This window comes from Cyprinus carpio, unplaced genomic scaffold (assembly GCF_018340385.1).
Source record: "Cyprinus carpio isolate SPL01 unplaced genomic scaffold, ASM1834038v1 S000006762, whole genome shotgun sequence".
NCBI classification, from domain to species: domain Eukaryota; kingdom Metazoa; phylum Chordata; class Actinopteri; order Cypriniformes; family Cyprinidae; genus Cyprinus; species Cyprinus carpio.
Window position 1 is genome coordinate 176505 of NW_024879359.1, and position 10580 is coordinate 187084.

Here is a 10580-nt window from a genome sequence, read left to right on the forward strand (position 1 = left end):
AACGTTTCCACATATTCATGCTGCTCATATGATTCAACAAAAAAGTCGTCCAAATACAAGCATTAATAAACTCTACGGCTTCAAGACCATTTTATCACAGTAACATTAAACAAGAAGGGGGAGAAACAAGATTTAAGAAATTTAACCTATCAAAACACAAAAAACAAAACCAGTCTAAATAATAACGAATAAATGCTAAAATTCAGACTTGTAATCACATCAATTATTGAAAAAGCACGCAGATACAGAAATCAGAAAGTAAACACGAGTTTCGTTAAGTGGCGTTGAGTGTCCGCACGCTCATATCTTTACCCAATATTTGTGCGCCCTCACCTAAGCCGCATGCACATCCTTCCCAATTCGTTCTTTGATCTTAGGCAAAAATGTCCAGAAATGTAATTGTAACATTCAGCACAACGTCTCAGATACGGCCATTCCTGACAGATTATGAAATATATCATCTTAAATCGATGAAGTTATTAATATACCTTTAAGTCAAATGTATAACATTGCTACAATAAACAGCATCCCCTCAATAGCTGGGCCGTGCCATTCAGTTCAGTTCATTTCGGCACACGCGAGAACTTACCAACCCTGCCACGCGACTGGAGGAAAACTGTCGACTCACCCCTTAACCCTTGCTGACCGATGTGGTTTTTATGGTGTTTTTATATTTTCCTTTAAGCGGTTTGTTTTAACTATAGCCATTTAATCACGTCTCCTCCCGCTTGTTATTAATAGCGTCAGCTCTTGTGCGCGGTCAGCCCTGCGCGCCGCACCCGTGGAGCCTGCTTTGTTCAACGGAATGTGAGAGGTCTCAAATATCCCCAAAGACAAGGATTTGAGCAGAATGCTATATTTCTATTATTTTTTAGTGACTTTGAGAGGCAAACTATGCCAAATCTTTGTGACGAAAGGCATCTTTGAAGACCGTAGTTGCATTAGGTGAGGGAAAATTCTAATTTCACATGATGTCCGTGGTGTAGAATGTGACGTATATGGAGCAAGAGTAGAATACTTTGTCAGTGGAGGTGTAAAAATAGACTTAAGTACTTGCAGTGACTATCAGGCCTAAAGCCAATTTTTATATGTAATAGAAAATTGCTGGTTTATTACTAAATGTCAGATTGAGAAATTGACTATTCAATGAAAGTGGGTTAAACAGAGTATAAAGGCTTAAGAGCATGTATCAGAATACTGTGCTAAGAAATCACTAGACAGTAAAGAATTACAGGGATGATTGCTGAAAAACATGGTGTCAAAGCGGCACACACCCAAAAAAAGTGTTACAAAAGAATTTTAACAGATTTAATTCAACAACAGCTGTAGAACAGTTTTCTAATATAATTTGGGAGTAGGTTCATTAGATTTAAGGTTTAGGTCTCATGTAGGCCTATTTGATGTGTTGTAGTAAGATTTCCTGTTAAGCTTAATGAATGAAAAGAAACATGATGAAGACTAAATAGTGGAAAACTTGAATATGCTTAACCATCATTAAAAATAAACGAAATACTGAATAAGAAAACAGAAGTTAATAGGTTAAACTATAAAAACAAAAATTACTAAAATTCCAAAATAAAACACGCAAATCTAATACTATAAATGCTGTATAATACTAATATAAAATAAATGTAAAACTACAGGATGTTCTGCAAAAAAGCGCATGTAGCTCCACTTAATTTATTTTTGTTTCTTTTGTAATGTTGACCAGTCCTCAACAGTCTACTGTTTTATTCATCACCTAAGCAAGTTACATCCATTAGTTTCAGGTTTTTTTAAGATCCTTATATTTGCAAGACCATTATTTATACATCATACTGTCAAAAGTTTACAGCTGCTGCATGAAGCGAAAACAATGCACATTAATGTCAAATGGTATCAGAGGACTAGACCTTTTACCACAACTGACTTACACATCCTTTTTCAATTGGGTTAAACTTTAGTATTGCTTGAAACCTTTTAAAAGCCATGATATTTTCATGTATTTTTTGTTTATTTAGCTAGACAAGTCTGACGTTTTGATAGTAACCCAGAGAGCTCAGATGTGCTAATTGACCCATTTTGTTGTGTTAACAGTAGCTCAAAAAACAAATAAGAATCATAATTTCCAAAGTAGAGGTCGTATATACACCATAAGTAATTTTAAAATTCTAAATGACACGATCTATATCTCATTAGTTTTTGGAGATCTGCTTAATGAACACTACAGTAATTTTATGATAGTCTTTGTAATTTATTATTTTCAATTTGTATACTGTGGCACTGGTAATATGGTAAACAATGCAATAATACATTAATTAAACAACTCATGCTCCGGTCTTTTTGTATACAGCAGGGGTCGACAGAGGATAACTTGCAACATCAAACCAACGCCTATTTGATCTCCAGAATGAGACCTTATTTATCCTTCACTCACCACCACTCTCTCTTACTCCTTCGTCTCTTTACGTTCTCTACTGCCGTTTATCCTTTGTGAAGCTATGCATATCCGAAACTTTCTAGACGAACAGATCCACTGTAGTTAAGCAACCATGGCCAGAGTTTAGCACCAGCTGAGCTCAGCGCACCATTAAACCACACTTCTGCACATGGAGGGTTGGGATAAAATCTCTTCCTAATGACCAACCTCTTCCCCAGGTGGCTTTTAGTTTTATCAGTTCTGAGATCTCAGCATCAGAGCTGGCACATCCCCCCTGGTACTACTCCGGCAAGCAACACGAATCAGAGGTGCCCAGAAAGAAATGTTCAATCAGGGTGATGTAATCCTCCAGATGCAAGCCAAGAACAACCCTGTGCTGTTAAACAAAAACCACCCAATTCCCTGAGAGTGTAAAGTATGGCGCTGCCCCACAAACAGTGGCTAGTGTGTGAGGGGGGGAATGGAGGTGAGGTGGAGGAGTTTGCATTGCAGAAAGTGTTCACCCGGTGAGGTATATTGCCAAAATAAAGTCAGATCATTTAATGGCTGGCAAGGTATATTGTTATGCGCGTGGCATTACAATGGCCCTTAGCAACCCGTCTTCCACAAGAGCCCGCTATCCCTGTGTGAAGCATAGCAAAGAAAAAGCAAAGGGGAAATTCACCCTCAAGGAGTCGAACCTTGATCGCACCATAACCTTGTAACTCAAATTGTCAAAGTCCATAGGGTGTCATTAACCACATCCTCATCGGTTGCCGTCTTAGCTTTTTGCTGCGAATGTCTAAAATTTTCCCAGTTTCAACTGGTTCCCCTTTCCTATATTACGATTCATTAAGTTTCACAATGTACTGTCAGCTGCATCCTCTCCAACACTCTGGTTTAATGTCTTCCTCATCATTTACTCCTTAACAGTGTAGCACCACAACATGAGGATTGTCATTGTCTAAAAATTTAAGCAGGGTGTTTTTCTGTTTGAGGTGCAGCCACAAGTTTTTCATTCTGCTGGGAGAAATAAAGGCTTTCGTTACACATTATGAACATTTCATCAACAAATTTCAACCTATGGTATAGCACAACTTAAGAGAGTTATGTTACATTCATAAAACAGTTCAATGAAAAAAGTTAACTTACATCTTACACACATGTATTCCCAACAGGGCGGGTGTTAACCCCAGTAATAAAATAAACAGCAAAACTTCACTCTTGATCTTTTTTAACGTTTTTATTCCATTTTGAAGTTAAGTATCATAATTAAAATGGTTATTCCTTTATGATATCATTGTCAAACTTCTATTGTCTCCTGATTACATCATATTTAAACTTATACATTATAGTTAATTATCTGAAAAAGAGAGAGAGAGAGAGAGAGAGAGAGAGAAAAAAAAATCTTACCCTACAAGGCTAAACCCCACAATTCAATGAAAATTCTAGACTCAGAAAATTCTAGACTCAACAGGGTAGGGTAATAAATGCTTGTTGTGTAGATGTGAGAGCAGATGTTTGTGTGTTGGTCTGTGCATTTTTGCACAAATAAAGCACTTGTGTTGCTTCATAGAAGTGAGGTTAAACCACTGGAGTCACATGGATTTCATTTGTTTTTTGTTCCCTTTTTACTTGGAAATAAATCCATTCAAAAGTCTGAATCTAACCAAAATAGTTTCTTCTTTGAATCACAAAAGTCCAAGAGGAAGGACTTCTTCCACAACAAACTTGCTGTATTTATAAAACACGGATAGATTTGAATTGGTCTGGTTTTGTGCTTTATAGAGGGGAACCGGCATTCCAGTATGCTGGGAGGAAGTTGAATCTGCACACCCTTTCCTGATTAGTGAAACAATTATTCGCTTAACTTTACTGTTTGCAACTGGACACAACTGATCCACATCCAACAAATGTATTGCCAAAAGGGGGGGCGTTAATCTCAGTAATAAAATAAACAGCAAAACTTCACACTTGATCTTTTTTAACATGTTTTTATTCCATTTTAAAGTGAAGTATCATAATTAAAATGGTTATTCCTTTATGATGTTTCAAACAAAATGAGGTGTTAAACCAATTGTTTTCATAATTTGGTGGGTAGATGTTTTATTGCCCGTTAATTTTAGACTCAACAGGGTAGGGTAATAAATGCTTGTTGTGTTAATGTGAGAGCAGATGTTGGTGTGTTGGTCTGTGCATTTTTGCACAAATAAAGCACTCGTGTTGCTTCATAGGAGTGAGGTTAAACCACTGGAGTCACATGGATTTCATTTGTTTTTTGTTCCCTTTTGTACTTGGAAATAAATCGATTCAAAAGTCTGAATCTAACCGAAATAGTTTCTTGTTTGAATCACAAATGTCCAAGAGGAAGGACTTCTTTATTTTAATCTGTAGTTATTTTGCAAAAGTAATATTGTGAACAATGCAACAGTGCATTGATTAACCAAAATTGCTCTATTCTTTTGCACACAGCAGGGGGAGACAAAGAGTAACTTGTAACTGCGCAGTATTTACGGTGCTCTTTAGTATTAATTCTTGTACTGTATTTGGCACACAAATAGTTTTTGAATACATACATACTACTCAAAGCCTTTGTAAACTTGCACACATACAAATGGTTTATTAGTGAACCACACGGCCCTACTCCAGTGCTAGTACTGTTACATACAAAAAATAAAAGATGGCTGCTCTCTCATATTTCATATGATTAAATGGTAATATCAGCTTGTGAATTCAAACAGAACATTCATTTTTACAAGAAGGGGTTAATGTTCTTTTGTGCCATTTTCTTTTCATATCATTTATTGTGCCATATCCTTATTGTTAACAGTCCAAAACAATGCTGCTTACATTCCTGCTCAGTTTGCTATTACAATACAACTTTTTAAATAGCAACCTATCTAAAATGGATGTTCCTACAGTCTAAGAGAATTAAAAGACTTGCTCACAGTACCATAGAATTTAGGACATCAAATGTGATACAGGCATAACAAACAGCCCAGTGTGTGAGCATAAAAGATTTCAGGTGTGTACCAGATAGATCAGCATGAACACACAGTATTTTCTTTTCCTTTTGGTGTTCAAAGAATAGGGAGCATTTGTGAAGCATAAACACAATTACTTTTCTCATAAAATCATTTATGATTCACTCATTATGTTGGTGTGTATGATATTATTTTGACTAAGCGTTCATATGACAAGAACAAATGGGAATATGTGTACTGATTAATAATAGCTAAATAATGCATAATTTAGAATCGCAGCTTTCACAATACCACTAATAATTTCTGCTAATTGAAATCAGTGGTGCTGTCTCAAAAGCTGATTTGGATAATATGGCTCCTACTTACCGGCTGATTTGAATATTTCACTAGTGATAAATATTTAAATAATACAATTTTATATTTCAGGTATAAATCAAAGCCATGAACACTCTTTACTTCATGTAACATCTTTATTATAGCATTGATGGTTCCAGGAGGGAAGAACCTTTGGCGTCTAATGGAAACTTCATGGTTACACAAAAAGGTTATTTACTATAATAGTTAAAAAAAAGTTTAAAGCAAAAAATAGTGGAGAGTAGTGTAGAAAGGGAAGTGAAAATACAGAGTATATTTTTTTGCTAATTTTGTTATCCACACACACACACACACACACACACACACACACACACACACACACACACTCACACCACCTATTACACCGCAACTTAAAAGTCTTGTTTTTGCTTTTACCAGACTTTGTGGAGTGTTATTCCGTGTTTGCTTTGCCTTGCGCTTGTCTCGTTTGCTGACTGTCCTGACCATTGCCTGTTTTTTTTTGGATTACCTTTTGTCTTGCCTGGATAGCTTCTGTTGGTTTGCTGGTGTTTTGACTGCTTACTCTGTTTTTGACTTTTTGCTCTGTGTAAATGGGAGTCTTTAATTTGGATCCTCTTTCCTGTTGCTTGGCGTTCATCTGACAGTAACACATAGGTACTTACATTTAAATTTATTAATTTAGCATTCCACTTATTCATTTAGATTTGGTTAAGACATTTTAGATGTTTATCAAGAAGTGACTTACAAATGAAAAAGGAACATCACAAGCAATGTGTCATATAAGTCCAAAGCGATATATAGTTTTTACAATGCCAAATTTAAAAATACCATAAACTGGTTAATTACATAAACTAAGATTAGGAACAACATACAGACATTTTTTTGGGGTAGTGGCCCCAAAGTAAAAATGTAGAAAGAATTGGAAACTCAAGCATCTGCACTATAAATGATCAAATGGCTTTAAATAATTAAATAAAATAAAAATAAATAAATAACGCAAACACAATCCCACAAAATCAAAGAAATATTAGATATAGTTACATAAAAATATATATCATTGCCGTATATAATAAATGATAGGTAGCCCTGCATATTTTGTTAAAAGGCAGTTGTGTAGGTAGATCTGGCTATTCATTGAAATGTCAGTGGCACTCCTTTGAGGGTGATGTCTGCTTATACTTGTCTGATGAGATAGTGGAATCATCCTTATGTTGAAGTCTACTTATGGAATGGGCCCATACCCACTTCTTTATTCTTTTTCTGAATCCAGTTGAAGTCATGTGCATCATGGCATAAAACATGATAAACTGTGACCACAACTTTCTAAGATGTTTCAGTGTGGTTAATCTGACTTGCTGATGTATTACTGAGAGAAATTGTAGAGTGTGTTGATTGGCTTTGATTTGGTTTAGAGCCAAGAAAAGAAATGTTTAACAGACACTTCTTTTGTAAGGATGTCTCTTAGTTTACTATAAGTATGTACTTTTATATCAAATAATTTTATTAGTAATTAATGGTACTTGTAAAGTGTAACCTTTTTTCTTCTTTCTTTTCACCACAGACACAAATGCCTCAAAATATTGAGGCGAGGTGTGCTAATGACTTTTCCTAATCGATCCAGCATTTATTTTTTTTGCCTGGCAGACAAAAGATCGATTTTAACCGTCAACCACTAAAAGCACAATAAATGTAGTCCAACATTATTCCAGGCACTGTTGCCACCTATATTCGATGGAAATTAGCTAGAGCCAGCTTGAAAAGTCACTAAATGTTGATCGATGATGTCATACATGACTTGGAAAAAAGTCACTAAAGAAGTCTGGGAAATTATATAAAATTGCAATAAAATTATGGCTTAAAAAAAATGAGAAACAGGAGGCGTGTAATAAATTTTTTATGTAAAGTGACTGATTTTTGATCAAACTTAAGCATTTTGTTCGATGAAGGAGTCTGATATAGATGTAACATAGATGTGACTATTAGATGAGTCAAAATTATAGCTGCCACCACCTGGCAGCCATTACACACTTGTCATTTTGGAATTTGCGTTGAAATCAGCCTCTTATTTTTACTCGCTTGCTTCAGACTTCATCAGAACAATGTACAACACACAGCGTTGTAAACTGTGAAGGTATTCTTGATATCTTAGTGTTGCTATGGCAATGGTGTCAAATGTTAAGATTCTTTTCAGCTGGTTTTGAGAACTTAACAGTCTTATGAATTTCTTGTGAAACGCACCACACAATCAGACAGTTATCGACAGCCAGAACTGGGCGTGAAGAAGGGGCTCTATAGCGCCACCCCGTTTGACAAAAGTTAGGGGCTTACTTTTAGCTACAGTCATATAAATTCAGAAATCGAAACGTGGGCCATTCTTAAACCTCAAAACACACATCGACTACGAGTGTGTGTGGAATGGTTTAAACAAAGTGGGTTGCGCAACCCCTAACTAAAATGGGTTGCACATTTGTAGGAATCACAGGCAGCATGTAAAAAAATAACAATCCTCCACTGCAAATAATACAAGGCCAACCAACCAACATAAGTGTCCAGTGAGGCATAGCAATACCAACCAGATTTACCAATATTTTAAAGTGGAGAAATGGCATTGCATACCTTTTGTTGATGTTAGTGTTTGCAAATCTCTCGTTCATGGCAAAATCAAATTGGCCATACATGGACAGGTGACGCACATGGTAAAGGAAAATATACACACGACACACTTTTTAGATGTTGTTGTCATAAATCTGAAATCACTCTCCTCAGACTAACCCTGCAGGCTATAAAGATAATCTTTGTAATCAACGCATACATAACAGAACAAACTGACGTGGTATCTTGCCCTCTTCAATGTTCGAGTTGTCCCTTCTAGAATTCAGGGGTGCCTAACAGTTTGAACAATGCCTTCACACCCAACAGAGCAAACTTCAACCTGATGGACAAACTTTATTTTGGATGTATGCATATTTACCATAAAGCATCAAATGAAAAACTGTAAACCCCAAACAAGATTAGAAATGTTAAAAGTACAATGTGTGTTTGATTTAGTGACATTCATGACTTTAGGCAGTAATACAGTTATACGCATTATATGACAGAAAAATACGGCACCCGAATAATACTAACAAAAAATAAACTCAGAAACCCTCTTTCCTGCTATATGTTATTTTTCTATATTTTTATAAACTTCAGTAAATGTGTTGATACATTAATGGAATAAAGTGCATATCTTTTCTCTGAAACCAGTCTGCACAGCTAAACAGTTAACACTCAAAAACAGCAATGCATTTAACGACAATAAACATTGCCAGCATGATATATGACCAAACTTTAATGTCACCTGTGAAACTATTACCATCAAATTAAAATATACCAGACAACCACCAGAATCTATATTACTAAATACAATAATATATATATATATATATATATATGATATCTATATAATATATATATATAGCTATATAATATCTCTATATATATAGTATATTAAATATAAGGCAGCAGTTAAATTATAGTTTTAATAGCACAACGTTTTGACATGGTTAATAGAGCTTATTATTTTAGGTGTCTGGGATTGCATAGGTATCAGCCTCAGTCAGTGTATGTGCCAGAATCACAGGATGTTAGCTGCATTCAAATATCCTTTAAAACCAACTGCAAGAGTGACGAAATTGCATAAATGCACAATGGTATCTAGTTTCGTTTATTTTGGGTTGTGGTTTCCTCAATTGTGCATTATTCCTTCTGTGAATTGACCAAAGACATACCCAGTAGAACAACATGCAAATTTTCATTCTCAGTGATATTAATTGCCTTGCGGAGTCATTGCTTCTGAGGCAACATATAAGTGGTAATCCCTTTGAGAAGGACCTGGTAGAAGATCAGTGATTTTAAAACACTTGAATAATATACTGTATACTTTCTGCCTGCCATTGCTGTAATTATTACTTAAAGGAATTGTTCACTCCCAAAAATTGATCATGTGCTTGAGATTTTACTGGTGGTGTTCCAGATAAAAATTTCCTTACTTTCCAGTTAAAATATAAAAGTCACCTATCCCTAATATTGCTTTCTCCTGTGAAGAAAAAGTGATCAATCACCATTTGCAAGTGAAAACACTCTAAAACAGTTCTAAAACAAATATGACAGATTGTGGGATGTGGGAAGACAACAAAGCATGGACCTTTTTCACTAGAGAGGAGGCATTATTTGGATAACCAAACTTCTTATTTTAACCAGAGAAAAATAACCTTGATGTATTTATGTCTATATAAACACATAGCTTTTTTCACGTCATAAGACGTTAATCTAAGTGATTGTTAATTATTTTTGGATTATTGTGATGTGTGTCGCAAGTTGTTTGGACTGACGGCACCCATTCACTGAAGTGTAATCCACTGTTTCAGGAAGTGCGGTAATCTGTTTGGATGAGAAACAAACTCGTTTACATCTTGGATAGCCTGAGAGTGAGTTACATTTTCAGATCCAATTTGATTTTTTTCTTTGTGTTGACTAGTCCTGCATAACTTTTGCTCAGAGAGACCAAAATAGATGTTTTGTCAGCAATAAACAAATGTTTGCTGTTCTATTTTTGGCTACACTATTCTTATGAACTGGGAAATTAATTTGTGCTCCTTCACTTTCCTCAAATAAAATTCACATCTTGCCTCACATTATGTTAATACTCATCATGGTCTCATAAACAATTAGAACAATTGTTCAATTTAAAAGATGTAGAGGACTGGCTTGTCAAACCCTAAACTATAGGTTGCCAAAGGATTGCACTTTATAGCCGTCTGCATCAAAATACATATGCATACATTTAAAACAAGTGCATTTTACAAACTAAACATTTTTTT